The sequence below is a fragment of the Mobula hypostoma genome, chromosome 6, assembly GCF_963921235.1.
Source record: "Mobula hypostoma chromosome 6, sMobHyp1.1, whole genome shotgun sequence".
Classification (NCBI taxonomy): domain Eukaryota; kingdom Metazoa; phylum Chordata; class Chondrichthyes; order Myliobatiformes; family Myliobatidae; genus Mobula; species Mobula hypostoma.
The window spans coordinates 134,093,872-134,107,260 of NC_086102.1; positions in this window are offsets into that span (position 1 = coordinate 134,093,872).

The window sequence follows — 13,389 nt, forward strand, 5'->3', positions numbered from 1 at the left end:
TTATGCCATTCGGCCCATTGGGTCTGATCTATCATTTGATCATGGCTGATTTATTTTCCCACTCATTGCCATTCTCTTACCTTATCCCCATACCCTTCGATACCCTTACTCATCGCTTTAAATATACCCAATGAATTAGCCTCCACAGGTATCTGTGGCAATGAATTCCACAGATTCATACCCTTTGGCTAAGAAGTTCTTCCTCATCTTGATTCTAAAGGGATGTCCTCCTGTTCTGAGTCTGTGCTCCCTGTCCTAGAATCTCCCACGATAGGAAACATCCTCTCCATGTCCACGCAGTCTAGGTATCTAAATATTCAGCATGCTTCAATGTAACCCTCCCTTATTTTTCAGAACACCAGTGAGTACAGGTACAGAGACATCAAACACTCCTCATACATTAACCATTTCATGAACCTCAAACAACAGGAATTCTGCAGATGCTGGAAATTCAAGCAACACACATCAAAGTTGCTGGTGAACGCAGCAGGCCAGGCAGCATCTCTAGGAAGAGGTACAGTCGACGTTTCAGGCCGAGACCCTTCGTCAGGACTAACTGAAGGAAGAGTCAGTAAGAGATTTGAAAGTGGGAGGGGGAGGGGGAGATCCAAAATGATAGGAGAAGACAGGAGGGGGAGGGATGGAGCCAAGAGCTGGACAGGTGATAGGCAAAAGGGATATGAGAGGATCATGGGACAGGAGGTCCGGGAAGAAAGACAAGGGGGGGGGACCCAGAGGATGGGCAAGGGGTATATTCAGAGGGACAGAGGGAGACAAAGGAGAGTGAGAGAAAGAATGTGTGTATAAAAATAAATAACAGATGGGGTACGAGGGGGAGGTGGGGCATTAGCGGAAGTTAGAGAAGTCGATGTTCATGCCATCAGGTTGGAGGGTACCCAGACGGAATATAAGGTGTTGTTCCTCCAACCTGAGTGTGGCTTCATCTTTACAGTAGAGGAGGCCGTGGATAGACATGTCAGAATGGGAATGGGATATGGAATTAAAATGTGTGGCCACTGGGAGATCCTGCTTTCCCTTGCGGACAGAGCGTAGGTGTCCAGCAAAGCGGTCTCCCAGTCTGCATCGGGTCTCGCCAATATAGAGAAGGCCACATCGGGAGCACCGGATGCAGTATATCACCCCAGTCGACTCACAGGTGAAGTGATGCCTCACCTGGAAGGACTGTTTGGGGCCCTGAATGGTTGTAAGGGAGGAAGTGTAAGGGCATGTGTAGCACTTGTTCCGCTTACACGGATAAGTGCCAGGAGGTAGATCAGTGGGGAGGGATGGGGGGACAAATGGACAAGGGAGTCGCGTAGGGAGCGATCCCTGCGGAAAGCCGGGGGGGGGGGAGGGAAAGATGTGCTTAGTGGTGGGATCCCGTTGGAGGTGGCGGAAGTTACGGAAAATAATATGTTGGATCCAGAGGCTGGTGGGGTGGTAGGTGAGGACCAGAGGAACCCTATTCCTAGTGGGGTGGCGGGAGGATGGAGTGAGAGCAAATATACGTGAAATGGGGGAGATGCGTTTGAGAGCAGAGTTGATAGTGGAGGAAGGGAAGCCCCTTTCTTTAAAAAAGGAGGACATCTCCCTCGTCCTAGAATGAAAAGCCTCATCTTGAGAGCAGATGCGGCGGAGACGGAGGAATTGCGAGAAGGGGATGGCGTTTTTGCAAGAGACAGGGTGAGAAGAGGAATAGTCCAGATAGCTGTGAGAGTCAGTAGGCTTATAGTAGACATCAGTGGATAAGCTGTCTCCAGAGACAGAGACAGAAAGATCTAGAAGGGGAGGGAGGTGTCGGAAATGGACCAGGTAAACTTGAGGGCATGGTGAAAGTTGGAGGCAAAGTTAATAAAGTCAACGAGCTCAGCATGTGTGCAGGAAGCAGCGCTAATGCAGTCGTCAATGTAGCGAAGGAAAAGTGGGGGACAGATACCAAAATAGGTTTGGAACATAGATTGTTCCACAAAGCCAACAAAAAGGCAGGCATAACTAGGACCCATACGGGTGCCCATGGCTACACCTTTAGTTTGGAAGAAGTGGGAGGAGCCAAAGGAGAAATTATTAAGAGTAAGGACTAATTCCACTAGACGGAGCAGAGTGGTGGTAGAGGGGAACTGATTAGGTCTGGAATCCAAAAAGAAGCGGAGAGCTTTGAGACCTTCCTGATGGGGGATGGAAGTATATAGGGACTGGACATCCATGGTGAAAATAAAGCGGTGGGGGCCAGGGAACTTAAAATCATCGAAAAGTTTAAGAGCCTGAGAAGTGTCACGAACATAGGTAGGAAGGGATTGAACAAGGGGGGATAAAACCTCCTCTGGTCTCTGTCTAATGCCAACAGAGCTTTTCTTCTATAAGGGACGCAAAACTGCTCACAATACTCAAAATGTGGTCTGGTCAATGCCATATAAAACTTCAGCATTACAGCCTTGCTTTCATATTCCAGTTCCCTCGAAATGAATGCTAACATTGCCTTTGCCTTCCTTCGTATTGACTCAACCTGCAAATTAACCCTTAGGGAATCTTGCATGGGCACTCACATCCCTTTGCACTTTTGATTTCTGAATTCACTCCCCACTTAGAAAATATTCTATGTCTTTATTCCTTTTACCAAAGTGCTTGACTATATACTTCCCAACATTAGATTCCATCTGCCACTTCTTTACCCATTCTCTCAATCTGTCCAAGTCTTTCTACAGACTTCCTTCTTCCTCAACACTACCTGCCCCAACACCTATCTTTGTATCATCCCCAAACTTGGCCACAAAGCCATCAATTCCATCATCCAGATCATTAACATATACTGCAACGTGCAAAGTAGCAGACCCAACACTGACCCCGTGGGACTCCACTAGTCAGCAGCAACCAATCAGAAAAGGTCCCCTTACATTCTCACACTTTGCCATCTGCCAGTCAGCCAATCTTCCAGCCATGCTCACACCTTTCCTGTAACTCCCTGGGACATTACCTAGTTCAGCAGCCTCATGTGCAGCACCTCGTCAAAGGCCTTCCGAAATTCCAAGTAAACAACATCCACTGACTCTCCTTTGACTATCCTTCCTGTTATTTCTTCAAAGAATTCCAACAGATTTGTTAGGTAAGATTTCCCCTTCAGGAAACCCGCTGACTTTGGCCTCATTTATCATGTGCGTCCAAGTAGCCTGAAACCTCGCTCTCAATAATAGACTCTAACATTTTGTCGACACTGAAGTTAGACTAACTGGTCGATAATTTCCAGTCTTCTACCTTGCTTTCTTCTTAAAGAATGGAGTGACATTTGAGATTTTCGTGGATTCTTGAAAGATCACTACTAATTCCTCCACAATCTCTTGAACTGTCTCTTTTAGAACCCTGGGGTGGAGTCCATCTGGTCCAGGTGTTTTATCTACCTTCAGACCTCTCAGCTTCCCAAGCACCTGCTCCTTAGTAATAGTGACTATACTTACTTCTGACCCTGTGACACCCTCGAATTTCTGGCATTATGCTGGTGTCTTCCATAACGAAGAATGATGCAAAATACTCAGTTGGTCTGTTTTTTCAATATTACTACCTCTCCAGCATCATTGTCCAATAGTCCGATGTTCACTCTTTTACTCTTTATATACCTGAGAAAACGTCTAGTGTCCTCTTTTATATTATTGGCTAGCTGACCTTCATATTTCTTATTTTCTCTCATTATGGTTTTTTATTTGCCTTCCGTTGGTTTTTAAAAGATTCCCTATTCTCTAGCCTCCACTAATTTTTTTCTATATTGTACACCCTTTTGCTTTTATGTTGTCTTTGATTTCCTTTGTCAGCCATTGTTGCCTCATCTTCCCTTTAGAATACTTTTTCATTGGATGTATTTTTCCTGTATCTTCTGATTTACTTCATGAAGCCACGGTCATTGCTGCTCTGCTGTTATCCCTGACACTGCACCTTTTCAATCAACTTCGACTAGCTCCTCTCTCATGCCTCTATAGTTACCTTTGCTCCTCTGTAATGCCAATGCATCTGACTTTAGCCCTCCCTCTCAAGCTGCAGGGTGAATTCTATTATATAATGGTCACCACCTCCTAAAGGTCCATTTCATTAAGCTCTCTAATCAAATCTAGTTCATTACATAACACCCTATCCAGAATTGCTTATTCCCTAGTGGGCCTGACCACAAGCTGCTCTAAAAAAACCATCTTGTAGGCATTCTACAAATTCCTTCTCTTGGGATCCAGTGCCTATATATATATCCATCCCATCGGGGTCTTTTTACCATTGGAGTTTCCCAACACTACTCACAGGATTCCGCATCTTCTGATCCCATGTCACTTCTTTCTAAGGATTTGATTTAATTTTTTTTAACCAACAAAGCCACCTCATTCTGTCTGTCCACCTGCCTATTCCTTTGATACAACATGTATCCTTGGATGTTAAGCTCCCAGTTGTGATCTTCTTTCAACTATGACTTTGTGATGCTCATGTCATTCCTCCCAATTTCTAACTGGGCTACAGTATCATCTACTTTTTGTAAACCGCATACATTCAAATATAACAACTTCTGTCCTGTTTTCACTGCCACCTTTTCTATTTTGTCTCCATGTTGCCTGAAGTTAAATTCTTAACCCTTTCTAAACTTATTGCTTTATTCTTTATTCTGGCAACTTCATTAACCGCTCCTGCATTCTCCTTTCCTTTTACTTTAACCATACTTTTTGAACTGTTGAAGCCACCCCCCCATTGCACATAAGTTTAAACCCTATCTGCAGCCGTAGTTATGTGATTCTCCAATGACCAGCATGTTTCAAGTGGAGACAACCCATCAGGACAGCTCCCGTCCTTTACCAGTAATGAGGCCCATATCCTATGAAATTAAACTCACTTCTCCCACCCCAATCTTTGAACCACACATTTGGCTCTCTGATCTTATTAACCCTGTACCAATTTTGATAAAAATCCAAGGCTCTGTCTGCCATCTCACATTCCAGGGTGTTGTGTTTAAGAGCAGGGGAAATATGTCTGGGTCCACATCATTCCCTTAATATTAGTGTTTATAGAAGATAATTGGTAATTAAAAACTGTCTGTTGGAACATGACTGCAAATAAGCCTCCATCATAACAGAACATACACTTTGAAAGAACTATAACTCTTCTGTCATAAAACAAGCTGAGAAGCAATTGGGTCATCCTGAAATGGAAATTCCAGCCATTACAACTTGCTCCCTTTCACAAGTGGATGTCTCAATGCAGTATTTCAGTATAATACCAACTAGCCAAGATTGTTTCTGAGCTGTAGGCATTGCTAGCAAAGTCGACATTTATTGTCCATCTTAGTTGTGTCTTGCTAAGCCATTTCAGAGGGCATGCTAATGGCATCAGTACTACTGTGGGGTTGGACATGTTGTCGTGGCTACGTAAGGATGGTGCATTTCTGTCTCTGAAGGGCATCACTGAATCAGATCCATTCTGGTTACCCCCTCATCCCTTCTCTCCTGCTCACCTTCCCATTATTTCCCATCTGGAGCACTTCCTTCTTCCTTTTCTTCCATGGTCCACTATCCCGTCAGATCCCTTCATTAGCCCTTTACCTCTTAAACCTATTACCTCATAGCTTCTCACTTCACCACCTCCCCCCCTCACCCACCTTCCCCCTCACCTGGTTTCTTCTCTCAAAGTCCCTTCCCCTCATCACCTTAATCTGATTCCTTAACCCCTTCTGTGCCAGTCCTGATGAAGATTCTCAGGAAGTTAACTGTTTATTCCTCTCCATGGATCCTGTCTGACCTGTTAAGTTCCTCCAGCATTTTGAATGTATTATTCAAGATATCCAGCATCAACATACTTTCTTGTGTTACTGAGACTGACCTGATTTTTTCACTACAAGCTGGTAAAAGTTACATTGTTATCATCACTACATCTATTTTTATTTTAAGAATTACAGACCTTTAGACATGATTTTTTTTAAGGGTAATAAATTAAAATGATGTTTAGTCTCCCCTAAGGGTAAGTAAGCGACAATCAGATGCTTATGAATTTAAAGTGAGGAACCCACCTGCAATCCTCAGAAAATCCCTCATCTGTCAATAAAAGAGTTGAGCTCACCGTTCATGTGAAGAAACGACAAAGGCAACTCCATCAGGAGGTATTATTTTCCCTGAATGGAATCTTGGCAGCAGCTTCAAAGTTGGAACATAATTGTTAAAGATGAAAAGTTTTCAAGGAAGGCAGCAGTAGGAAGGACTCAGTTACTGAACAACAGAGAACAGACATCAGTCTAAGGAATAAATAAATTCTGCCTTGGTGTTGTGGCTTAGTGAAGGATAAAACTTATGGAGAGGCTGTCGCCAAGGGGTCAGCACAAAGTGTAGAAGGATAAATGAACAAGGAAGAATTCGATCTTCTCTCACTCTCTGTTTTAACACCCACATAATTTATGCATGTATGCATATTGTTAACATGTTAATTTTTGAGAAAATGTTTGGGAAAGAAGGTTGGATCACATATAATGTAGGAAAATGTGAAATTGCCCTCTTTGATAGAACAAAAAGTAATGCAGGATATTTTCTGCACAGGTGGGGGACGTAAACATTAAAATGGAGGATTTGCATAAACAAAATCACAGGCATCTAGAAGAGAAATGATACGTTGGCCTTTATTAAAAGCAAGGTGGAGTAGGGAAATACGTCTGAAATTTTTGAGATGTGCAGTTTTGATCTTCTTACCCTTGGAGGTACTTGCTTTCATGCACATACAACAGAAGACCATGGCAACTACTTCACTCCCTACCTCTCTTTTCTCCAAAGCCCTTCATTGGCATCTTAAGCTGGAAGGTACCTACTTTACTCCCTGTTTGAGACTCCACAGCATTTGGGGTCAGTGCTGCTGGAGCTGTGTTGCATCAGCACCACTTGCTTCACTTAATGCTCATTCTTGATTATTTATCTCATCAGTAAATGCTCTGTCTTCAATTGCCAATAACCTAATCTTGAGAATTCCCTCACAAAATCTCATTTTCTCTTTACCTCTTTCCCTTGCTTTAACTTCACTCTTCAAGAAGGGAGAGAAGCAGAAGAAAGGAAACTATCAGCCAGATAGTCTGACCTCTGTGGTTGGGAAAATGTTGGAGTCGATTATTACGAATGAGGTCTCAGGGTACTTGGAGGCATATGATAAAATAGGCCCTAGTCAGCATGGTTTCCTCAAGGGAAAATCTTGCCTGACAAAGCTGTTGGAATTTTTTGAAGAAATAACAAGCAGGATAGACAAAGAAGAATCAGTTGAAGTTGTGTACTTGGATTTTCAGAAGGCTTTTGAAAAGGTGCCACACATGAGGCTGCTTAACAAGCTATGAGCCCATGATATTACAGGTAAGATTCCAGCACGAGCAAAACAGTGGCTGATTGGCAGGAGGCAAAGAGTGAGAATAAAAGGAACCTTTCTGACTGTCTGCTTGTCACTAGTGGTGCTCCATCACTGTGTTGGGACTGATTCTTTGTACGTTATATGTCAATGATTTGGATGATAGAATTGATGGCTTTGTTGCAAAGTTTTCAGAGGACGTGAAGATAAGTGGTGGGACATAGTTTTGAGGAAGTAGAATGGCTGCAGAAGGACTTAGACAGATTAAGAGAATTGGCAAAGAAATGGCAGATGGAATAGAGTGTCGGTAAGTGTAAGGTCATGCACTTTGGAAGAAGAAATGAAAAGTTGACTATTTTCTAAATGGAGAGAAAATACAAGAACTAAGATGCAAAGGGACTTGGGAGTCCTTGTGCAGGATTCTCTAAAGGTTAATTTGCAGGTTGAGTCTGTGGTGAGGAAGGCCAATGCAATGTTAGCATTCCTTTCAAGAGGACTAGAATATAAAAGCAAGGATGTAAGGTTGAAACTTAATAAAGCACTGATGAAACCTCACTTGGACTATTGTGAGCAGGTTTTAGCCTCTTATCTTAGAAATGATGTGTTGAAACTGGAGAGGGTTCAAAGGAGATTCATGAAAATGATTCAGGGCATGTCATATGAAGAGCATCTGTTAGCTCAGGGCCTGTATTCAGTAGATTTCAGAAGAATGAGGAGAGACCTTATTGAAACCTGTCAAATGGTGAAAGGCCTTGATAGAGTGGATGTGGAAAGGTTGTTTCCTATGGTGGGAGAGTCTAAGACCAGAGGACACAGAGCGGTGTCCTTTAAGAATGGTGATGAGGAGGAATTTCTTTAGCCAGAGAGTGGTGAATCTGTGAAATTCTTTGCAAGAGGCAACTGTGAAGGTCAATTCTTTATGTATATTTAAGACACAGGTTAATAGATTCTTGACTGGTCAAGGCATGAAGGGATACCGGGAGAAGGCAGGAGAGTGGGGCTGAGAAGAAAATTGGATCAGACACGATGAAATGGCGGAGCAGACTCGATGTGCCAAATAACCTAATTTTGCTTCAATATCTTATGGTCTTATGGTCTCTGGTGTTCTATTTTTTTTTTTGGCCATTTTCTACGCTATGCTCACTTCTCACATCGGACTGGAAGTACAGAAGCCTTACTCTCACAACACCAGGTATTACCCTACAACCATCAGGCTTCTGAACCAGCATCAGTAGCTTCACTTGCCTCAACGCTGAACTGATTCCATAACCTATCGACTCACTTTCAAGGATTCTACAACTCATGTTCTCAGTATTACTTATTTACTTTTTATTATTATTTGCACAGTTGGTCTACCTTTACTTATTGTTCGTTTGTCTTTATTGATGTATAGTTATCATATATTTTATTGTAGTTCTTCATTTTCCTGTAAATACCTGCAAGAAAACGGAATCTCAACTAGTCTATAGTCTACGTTGAGAATAAATTACTTCGATTTTGAATTGATAATGCTCCAATGAAATATTTTGATGCATTAAAGACGCCATAAAAATGTGTTAGCACACACATTATTTTCACCAATAATGGGTCTTCTTCAAGGTACAATCTTCTTTCATAACCTCCTGAAACCTTTCTTTACCTGTTATGTGGGATTTTACATTCCTCGGTCCTTTATAGTATTTCTTATTTGTTCATACTCTCACTCTTTTTCCCAGGGGCATCTAATACAATCTCCTTTGGCTCCTGTCCTACCCTGGTGTCTCACGTTAGCCTTCATTTTCCTCCTTTCTCTTTTATCTTGTTGAAGAATGAAGCAGGTCAATTAAAGGAAGAATTAGTTGGAAGCAATTACGGTACCCAACTGAGAATAGCTGGGATAAAAGGTGAAAGCAACCAATTGGAGGAGGGCCAATCTCACTCCGATGAGAAAAGTCTGGCCTGAGGGCAACTGGACTTTGTCTGGTAGTGTAAGCTTTTGGAACAGAAGAGATAGTTCAGGTGCAGTGTGGAGACATCACTGTGAGCAAGAAAACAACCACAATTAAAGCTGAAGTTCTCCGAATTGCCTAAGAGATAGAGTGTAAAATAAGGCAAACTGAAAGGGTGTATGAGCAATATCAAGATGGACATTGAGAGAAGGGGAGAACAATGAGAGGAGTGGTGGGGCTGAGAAGAAAATGAAATGGAGCATGAGAGTGTAAGAGGGAATGAGAGAGAGAGTATGAAAGATAGAGGGAGAGAGAATGTATGAGAGAATGTGAGTAGAGTATGAGAGAAAATGAGTGAGAATGAAAGAGAGAATGAGCAAGAGTATGAGAGAGTGAGAAAGGAGTACAAGAGAGAATGAGCGAGAAAGTATGAGAGAGAACTAGAAAGAATGAGAGAGTGAGGGAATGAGAGAGAGCATGAGAAAGGAAGTATTAAAGTATGAGGGAGAATGAGAGGGAATAAGAAGAAGAGAGTAAATGAGAGTGAGGGGTAAAATGAGAGAAAGTGAGAGAAGATGAGAGCGAGGGAGACAGAGAGAGAGAATGAGACGGAGAACATGAGTGAATGAGAGTCGTTGAAAGGGTCTGGCTGTGTGTATATGTGTATTGGAGAGTAGGTGAGTAAACATAACCCCAGATAAAAGAGCCTGAGCAGTATAATTTACTGGTGAAGTAATATGCTGCAGTATTGCACAGTTAGATCCAGCTGTGCAAATTGGTAACATGACCCAAAACTTCGACCTTTGCTCCTCTTCTGCATAGTAAGTTACAGATGTTGCCAGCACTACAAAGCAGAAGGAGGCACAGAGGAAAGGGAAGGTGGAAAGCAAGCAGAGGAAAAGGAGTTCCTTTCTGTCGTCTAATCACACGTCTGAAAGTGCCTGACAACTTCAATATCTCAAACAAGCTACAGAGAACAAAGAAAAGCAATTCAAATCATTTAAAAACAAGATGCACTTCAACACTTTTTACTGCAGTTCCACTTAAAAATTTGTTTGCTCATGATTAATACTTAATAAATGATAGTATTCAGTGAATATTGCTTGATCCTCCTGGGAAAGGCTAGAAGAGATGTGGGATTAGAGACAAGGCCAACGTTGGAAGGAGGGATAGGGGGAATCACTCAGCTGTTCAAGCTGCTGTGAATGGATCAATGAATTAGATCTTGGTTTAAATCCATCTACAGTCTTTTGTTGAACATGCCTTAAACATGGGTCTGATACACATCTGACCCTGTTATGAAAATTCAAATAATCTGAAACCTCAGTGGTTTCTCGTAGTGGTCCCCTATGTGTGAAGAGGAGTTTTTGGACAACATTCCTACCAATGGCTACTTCATCTAGTCCTCCACTGCTTTGGTCACCTCAAAATGCACATGGTGGATAGATTAATTGGCTGCTGTAAATTCTTCTCATGCAGGTGGATGGTAGGAGAAATGGGAGATGGGCTGGTTGATGGGGATGAGATGTGAGGGGGAAGAAATAGGACTTGTGTAGATGAGCGCTTGATGGTGGCATGGACTTAGTAGCCCAAAGAGCCAGTTTCCCTGTTATATGATGACAATGTCCAAGTCTTCATGACTCTTCTCTCAACTCTGGCCATTTGGTGATGACACTGGATACAGGCAAATTTGGACCTGACCACATGTGTCTGCGGAACCTTCCTTCTGTTTAATAGGAGATGGGGAATGAGGAAGCATTGGGACAGCTTTCATATTTCTAGGTTTGCAGTCATGCCTTGAGTCATAATCATAGAACACTGTTGTACTGAAACAGGCCCATTGCCCTGTATAGTCCACCTGAACTATTATTCTATCAACCTGCATCTGAAACATAGCCCTCCACACTCCGCTCATCTATGGACATTTCCAAATTTCTCTTAAATGTTGAAATTGAACCCCATTCCAGCACTTCTACTGGCAACACGTTCTACTATCACATCAGCCTCTGAGTGAACAAGTTCCCCTTAAATATTTCACCTTTCACCCTTAACCTATGACCAGCGCAGCTGAATTAGACAATAATATCCACACCTCAGTGACAGGAATTTTTGACTTCCTTTATATTGCTCATCCCTGACAAATATTTTTCATTCTCTTCCCTTAAATGCCATATGATAAATGCAATGTCATATTGATGTAGAAATGCCTGTACCAATGAAGGCATGTGCCGTTTAGTGGCCACCACTATACCAATAAAAAGTTCTGTTTGATGTATTGGAAAATAACTTTTACACTATAGCTGGGGAACATTAAATGTCAGAGAGTGATTACAATGAGCTAATCCGACTTAAAGTCTATGGGTCACATCCAAATTAAATCTTGTATAGTTTAAAACCATTGTCTAAATTGCAAGAAGGGATTGCAGCCTGAACATTTTTCTTTCAGATTGTTTTACTGTAATGAGAGGATCAGAGTGTTTTTTTTTGGGGGGTGGGGTGGGATAGGGATGAGGCATGTTCCATCTCAATATGGGGATCAATGGATTATACCCTTGTGTGTGGCTTGGGGAAATGATATCACTAATAGTTTTTATTAAATTCAATCATGAGGAATGTGCATTGTGTCACTGCCGGCAAGTGCTGCCCTATGTCTGAGGCAGAGCTGACTGATATAGGCCAGTTGTGTTAACCTACTGACTCTGTTTTTAAGTACGCTGTAAGTGGCTCATCGACATCGGACTGCCAAGAGCCACTGTGTTATGTTTTGTAACTCTAAAACATAAAACTAATTGAAAGGAAACATAGAGCCAGGAATGCATGTCTTAATTTCATTTTTACTTTGTCAAGATGCATACATATGGCATACTGGTGTGATAACATATGCCATTCATGTACTTTTACATATAGCCCGTAATTAATTATTTTAACAAACAAAGAATGCTTAATCAAGCAATATATTTACAATATTACTGAAATATTAAATACACAACACTCCTCGCTGCTTGGTATAGACTACAACTCAATATAGAATGTATCTATAGCCATATTATATAAGAGCAGAAAACAGTAAAAAACTAAATCAAATCAGTATTTCATGTGATTACTCTTTACCTTTAAAACCGCATCAATTATTTATTTATATGTAATTATATATTATTTATAGATAATTGCATCAATTTGTAATGAACCAGCAGCAATAGACATGAATTTGAGTTGAGTTTTTATAAAATAAACAACGATATTTATTAACTTCTACTCAAAAACATAGAACAGTAAATGAACGACTAACTTAAACAGAAGTTAACAGCGTTATGCATCTATAAAGACAGTTCTTAACAGATCTTACTTAAGCCCAGTCCTAAGGTGGTAATGTAATAAGTCCAAGTGATTCCTGAAATTTTCGAGAGGAGAGACTTCCCTTTGTTTTGAGAAGTCTCTGAATCCTGTGTCTCCAAATCACAATCTTGAAAAATATCACCAAGCTGTTTATTTCTAAATTTCAAAACAAAATTTAACAGACTAACAGGCACTTTCTCACCTGACCACTGTCCCTCCAACAAGGTCAAAGGTCTTGAAACCAATCCAGACTTCACAGAATGACTGAATTCCTTTCCAACCAAATCCGACATCTCAGGCTTTAACTGAGTTTCCACACCATGTTCAGCATCCTGCAGATTTACAGATGCTCCGACAACTTGAACACAGGCAATTGGGACTGTTTCCACTTCCTCGCTTTCATCACTAGTCCCAGTTTCAAATTCTAATTCACCCTGATCATCCCAGCTACTCTCTTGGAAGCTCTCATTCAGGATAAACTTAACCTTATGGGTTAACACATACTCATCTGCTAGTCTAGCAGACTCCTGCAAAGTGACAGCATCCTTTTCGTCTAGGTACATCTTTATTTCATCAGAGGCACAACTTTTAAATTCTTCAATCAAAATCAACTCTCTCAAATTGTTAATATCCTCATTCACCCCTTTTGAGGTACAGCAACAATTGAAGTACACAGGTTTCTCATAGGCAAAATTCCGCATACATTTGGTTCCCAGACTTCCTCAAATCTCTAAACTTTTGTCTGTACACCTCCAGAAGCAACTCATAAACCTTAAGCACAGCATCTTTCACT